The sequence below is a fragment of the Gekko japonicus genome, unplaced genomic scaffold (assembly GCF_001447785.1).
Source record: "Gekko japonicus isolate JY-2015 unplaced genomic scaffold, Gekko_japonicus_V1.1 scaffold301, whole genome shotgun sequence".
Classification (NCBI taxonomy): domain Eukaryota; kingdom Metazoa; phylum Chordata; class Lepidosauria; order Squamata; family Gekkonidae; genus Gekko; species Gekko japonicus.
In genome coordinates, this window is record NW_015175364.1 from 97,231 (window position 1) to 103,813 (window position 6,583).

Genomic DNA, 6,583 nt, shown 5'->3' on the forward strand with positions numbered 1-6,583 from the left:
CGGGGTCAGCAGGGTGCGGAGCGGAGCCGGGAGCGGGGCGATAAGCAGTTTCCGGAGAGCTGGGGTGCGAAGCGGCGCGGTCCCCGGAGGTCTCGGCGTCGGTGCTCGGTGCAGTGCTCGTGTTGGCGTCCAGGTCTTTGTTCATGGGGTCGTGAATCCCACCTTCGTCGCCAAGCGATGAGCGGGTGCCGGAGAGCTGGGGTGCGAAGCGGCGCGGTTCCCGGAGGTCTCGGCGTCGGTGCTCGGTGCAGTGCTCGTGTTGGCGTCCAGGTCTTTGTTCATGGGGTCGTGAATCCCACCTTCGTCGCCAGTGAAAAGTATGCAGACGGAGAGTGATTTCAGCTAAGCATACCTTTATTTAGTTCAGGACAAAGACAACTGACCGGCTCGCAGGCCGGTTTATATATGTTCAGAAAACCCGCCACCAAGCATACCTAAACACACACCCTACTTCCGATAGGCTATTTACAGTAACCGGGCGACCATTGGTCTCCCGGCTGGGAAGCTAGCCCTTTTGATTGGGCCAGCTAGGATCCTCCGGATCCTTTGTCTTTCGACTGAAGCTAACATAGGAATTGTGCCTGGCCAGCCCGGGCAAGTCCGGGCATGTCAGGCTGAATACATTACAGGTTATGTGACAGAACTTTAAAAAGCCAGCCAATATAGGTCTTTGCCATCACAGAAAGCCAGTTGTGTGAGTATGGGCAGGCAACACCAACCATCAAAAAAGAGTCAGAAACTATGTGAAAAACTGAAAAGTGAGAATCAATGCATGTGGCATCCTATAATGTTGTCAATGTGGACAAAGAGGTTCAATGGCCTGCATTTTGTTACCACCTTAGCTACGCTGCTAGCTGAAGCCTGCAATACCATTCTAACATCAGGACTTCTTCCACTGTCTTGGAGCTCTGCTTCAATAATAGCAATTCCAAAATCAGGAAAAGACACCTCAAATCCAGACTCCTTCCATCCCATCTCACTCTTGAACCAAGACTACAAAATATTTATGGCAATTCTGACCAAAAGATTAAACTTTCATAACACAATACATCCCTCAAGATCAGTCTGGATTCATACCTGGTAGAGATATAACCAACAATATCTTTAAGACACTGAACATCATCTCATCCTGAGAAAGATCGAAACTGAACTCACTTCTCCTATTGCTTGACATAGAGAAGGTGTTCGATTCTCTCGAAACATCCTATCTAATTGCCCTTCTCCGTCATATGGGGTTTGGACCTACATTTTTTCAAGCTATCACCTCAATCTATGCGAGACCAACTACTCAAACTTAATGGCTTAACCTCCAGAAATATTTTACTAAATAGAGGTACCAGACAGGGTTGCCCTTTGTTGCCAATCCTATTAGCTCTGGCTCTTGAGCCGCTGGCAACAGAGATTCATAATGACCAAAACATTCAAGGAATTTCTGTTGGATCTCATACTTTCGAATTTATTTGCAGATGATATGCTCGTATATATTTCAAATCCAGATTCATCCCTGACAAATCTTCAGAGAGTCCTCAAGAACTTTGTCTTAATATCTGGACTCAAAGTCAACCAATATAAATCATGCATAATGCCCTTAAGCATCTCGTCAGACCTTGAACTTGACTTCAAAAGCAGTTATGACTTCCAATGGACCAGCAATGCACTTTCATATCTGGGAATCCACTTACCCAAGAAACTGACCAATCTACTCACTATGAATCACCAAACAAAATTTCTGGAAATCAAAACAGTCTTCCGTAACTGGGAGATAAATTGCCTTACCTTTTTAGACAGATTACATCTTATCAGATCTTTTGCACTCCCCAAGATGCTGTTTTTATTTTGTACAATTCCCACAGAATTGCCAGTTGACATGCTAAAGAAATGGCAATTGACCCTCAACTCTTTCTTATGGCAAGATAAACATCCAAGAATGAGCTTTCTGACGCTCAGGAGGTGCTCATCGCAAGGCAGCTTAAACTATCTGGACTTGACGAGCTATCACAAGACAACTTTATTGATTCCCATAATTAAAATGCAATGACATGGAGATCACCTAGATTTGGTCAAACCTCTAATGCCTCTCCTATCTCCACTCTCAATTCAGGAAATCATATGGACTACCTCATGCAACCGTCCATCCACAGTCAATTGTAATATGTTCCTGGTAGCCATCTTGAAAACCTGGGACTCTTGTAGATCTTTGTTAGTCCCAAAATAATCCAAATTTACTTCCTTTCTCATCCAACCATGGTTCTCTCCTGGAAATGACAAAGGGATAATCGACTGCTGGAGACAAAAGGCTTCCGTTTTTGGCAACTCACGGATTGGATATGTCCCATCTACTCCAATGTGGACACGCCGAGTCACAGCAAACAGGAGGGGTCTCGGATGATTCCGTTACCCCCTGGGGCCCTTGTAGGGGGCTTCCTGCCTGGGGTGCCTCTTCCAAGGCCAAGGAATTGAGACCCCCTCTCCCCGAGAGGTCCTGCCACTGCGAAGCCATCATGGCGACTAGAGCTGGCTACTGGATGAAGCGGGCAAGCAAGACAAGCATAATAAACTGTGAGTCAAGCGATCCCTTTTTAAACTGTTGAGCCAAGAATGAGTGCGGGAGTACAATATGAGGAGAACTAGTGGGTGGGAAGGGGCTGGATTCCCCCCCCATGATAGCAGTTCCTAAGCATTAATTTGAAAGAAAAAGCAATACTGAACTGAGAGACTTTAAACAAGGCGAAAGGTGCAAAACAAGCCAAAGCGCATCCAAATCGAAGAACTTTCATTCTAATCCGAAAAACTTTGTTCTTGTGTAAACAATGTCCGGCAGAGGGAGAAAAATGGCACTGGAAAAGAAACCTTCCACAGGAACTACCAACTCCTACCCGGATTCTGGAAGCAGTATGCTGGCAATGTCACTGCACCCTCTGCTGGAGCAGATGTCTAACATCAACAAGAAACCTGACAGAGTTCAAAAGCAACTGATGGGAATTGACAAAAGAACAGGTGAGGCTGATAAAGCCATCAAGAAAGTTGAAGAAAAAACAAAGAATATTACACAGAAACTGGAAGAAGTGGGAAAAGAGTGCATTTCTGATAAAGGACAATTGTTACAGCTTCAGATAGAGAGATCAATGTATGTCCTACACTTCCAGGGTATCCCAGAACAGAAAGGAGAGAATCTAAAAGAAATATTAAACGAAGCATTAGCACCAGTGACAGATCTTAAGCAGGATTTACTACAAAATGATATGGACTTGGTTTATCGAACCTATCCCAACTTTATTAAGAAAAATAAGCTGCCTGGTGAAATATTTGTGAAATTCTCCAAGAGATCTACTAGAGATGCAGTCTTAAAAGCGACATCTGAGAAAACCCTGAAAGTTAAAGACAAAGAAGCGAGAATTTTAAAGGATATTCCATTTGAGGTGCGGAAACGAAGATGGCAATACAAGGATTTAACTTTCTTTCTTCACAACTCAATCCCTTTCAGATGGATATCCCCTGAAGGATTGATATTTAAACTACAATGATAAGAAGACCAAGATTGACTCTGCCCAGAAAGCCAATGACTTTTTGGAACAACAACAAAACCCGACGAAAGATGAAGGAAAGAATAAAGACAATACCCAAGAAGAAAAAGAAACTGTGAATCAGAGGACAGTTCAAGTAGTTCTCGTAGTACCTCTGAGGTTTCTGACTCAGAAAAAGGAGCAGCTGTGCCCAAACTACTCAAAGTTAAACTGAAACACAAGAAAAATAAACGAGAAAAATAAACAAGAAGTTCAACGAAGTATAATGGACTACAATTCACCTAAAGATTAGCATTAATGGCTCAAGCTAGCTTTATTAAGTAAATAAGGCATCAAACACAGTATTCACACAATATAGGGTATTGTAAGAACAACATATGAAGATGTAACCTTTGAAATATGATCCTTGCCTTAAATTGTAGCTTCTTCTTCTTTTTAGTTATAGTTATTTCCCACTCCCTTTTCCTGTAGTTGTGTAGTATATAAAAGCAATAAAAAATTTTTTTAAAAAGAGATAAGTGAACACGTCTTGTCTAATGAATATCTTAACTAAAGAAGATTTGTTACCAAAGCCAGTATTGGAGCGAAAACTAAAAGAAGATATTCCATGGGGGGTTTTACCTCCAGTTAAGCCATATGGTAAATCTTGGCATATCCCAACTACTGAAAAAACTGCTTACTCCTTTTGATTCTAAACTACTGAAAGAACCGCTTACTCCTTTTGATTCTAAACATCGCCACTCTAAAGGCTTAATCATGATGACACATGACATCCTGACTGGCAAGATGGAGACAAACCTATGAGGCACCAACACCAATGGCAACATGATTGTGGGAACATCATAGCAACCCAACAATGGTCGCATATCTGGACCTCGAAATTAATGACATCACCTGTCATATTGACAAAATTGCAGACACACAGAATTATCTCCCATTGGTATCTCACACCCGAGAGGCTCTCCAAGATGACATCCTCACACTCGCCATTGTATTGGGAAAAGTGCGGAGAAGTGGGAACTTCCGCCCACTGCTGGTGGCAATGTGTCCATATAAAAGCGTTTTGGCAAGATGTTCTAGCTCAAATAAAAATCATCACTGGATATGACATCCCATTTGACCCAGCCCTGCTTTTTCTTGATATATGGAACTTGATGACTGTCATCCCAGCACTCCAGTGTGAACTAATCACTAGTCTGATTGTGGCAGCTAGAACATCGATTGCAACCAAGTGGAAATCTGATAAGAAGAAGAAGAGGAGAAGAGATTGGATTTATACCCCACCCTTCACTACCCAAAGGTGTCTTCGAGCGGCTTACAAACTCCTTTCCCTTCCCCTCCCCACAACAGACACCCTGTGAGGTAGGTGGGGCTGAGAGAGCTCTTGACAGAAACTGCTCTTTTTCAAGAACAGCTCCTATCAGAGCTACAGCTTGCCAAAGGTCATCCAGGCAGGTGCAAATGGAGGACTTGGGAATCAAACCCGGTTCTCCCATATTAGAGTCCACGCACTTAACCACAACACCAAACTGGCACCCACATGTTCTTATTGGCCCTACAAATACTTGCACAATCCCCACGAAAGAGGAAATAGTGGAGGAAGGTGAAATGAGATGCCCTCCCTTGTGAGTCTATCGCTTGTTATATATAAATGTGAAAAATTAATCAGAGGACATTTTGGAATAATAGCAGCTTATCAAATGTTCAGTTTTACACATTTTCTCTTTAAAGCTTTTCTTCAGCACCACAACCAAATATGTTTACTTCACATCAAATTTGAATGTCCAATGAGATTTCTTGCCAAGTAAACACATCTGAAAGGATTGCAGCACAATCCTCACAGATGTTTACACTAGTTAGTTGCACAGTGTTCAACAAAGCAGGCAATCTCTCCCCTTATATAAAGCCGTAGTGGGGTCCAACGTTCCAATGCACACCTACAGTGTTTGGGCGCAAGAACTGTCAGTCAGAAGACGCTGGCTGGGTTGGCTGGTTGCTTTGTGCAGTCCCGCCCACGTCAGCCCCGGCCAGCGTCTTCAGCTCAGTCTGCTCTGGGCCTCTGACAGGAGCAGCCCAGCCGGAGAAGCCCCGAAGAGTCACCGGTAGACACAAGGTGACCCAGGTACGGAGATGGAATTGCACGGAAAACCCCAGGACAGAGCAGCGGCCAAGCTCTCTGTGCCTGGGTCTTCGGGTGGGGGTGTTCCTGGTGCATGTGGAGGGGGAGGCAAGTCACCGGCTGCCGGCGGCCTGAGTTATCTCCCACCCACTGCAGCCTAGGCCACTCTTCTCTGATTGGGCCAGTGTTTCAAGGTCATTTGCATATGGAAGCTGATTGAACTTCACTCCATTCTGCACCTCAAACTCTCCCCCCCCCCATGAGACAGTTGGAACTGTCAGTTGCATATGGGACCTGGTGTATTCTGAGGTAAAATATGTCCTCACTCACAACTCATCACTTCCCCTTCAAAAGAAACAAACCCAATAACACAATCATGCCACACCACAAAAAAGACAGATCACACCACAAGCAGAACATCACAAGGAAAAAAAGATAGGAAAAGGTGCCAACAGTCACCCCATTACTGCCACAGATATGTACCTGAGACCGCTTCAGAGGATGGTGTGCAGGTCCCAGGTTCATGTTTTAAAAGCTGCCTGGGGGATTATGGACCATTCACACACTTTCAACCTTAACATACCTCATAGGGTAGTTGTGCGGATCATACGGGGGAGAGGAGAATGATGTCAGCTGCTTTGGTTTCCACTGCAGGGAAAGACTGCCGTTTTCCTAGGCAGAGGCTGTGGGGGGGGGGTGTAAACCTGAAGACAGGCAGATAAAGGTAGGCTGATGGTTGCCTGGAAAGGACATAGGGTTGCCAACTCCAGGTTGGAAACTTCCAGGATATTTTAGGGATGAAGCCTGTTGAGGGTGGGGTCTGAGGAGGAGGAAGAGGGGGATCTCAGATAGATACGCCATAGACCCCACCCTCCAAACAAGCTGTTGTCAATCTCCAGGTGACAGCTGGAGAGCTCTTAAAGCTCTGGTGCTAATGCAA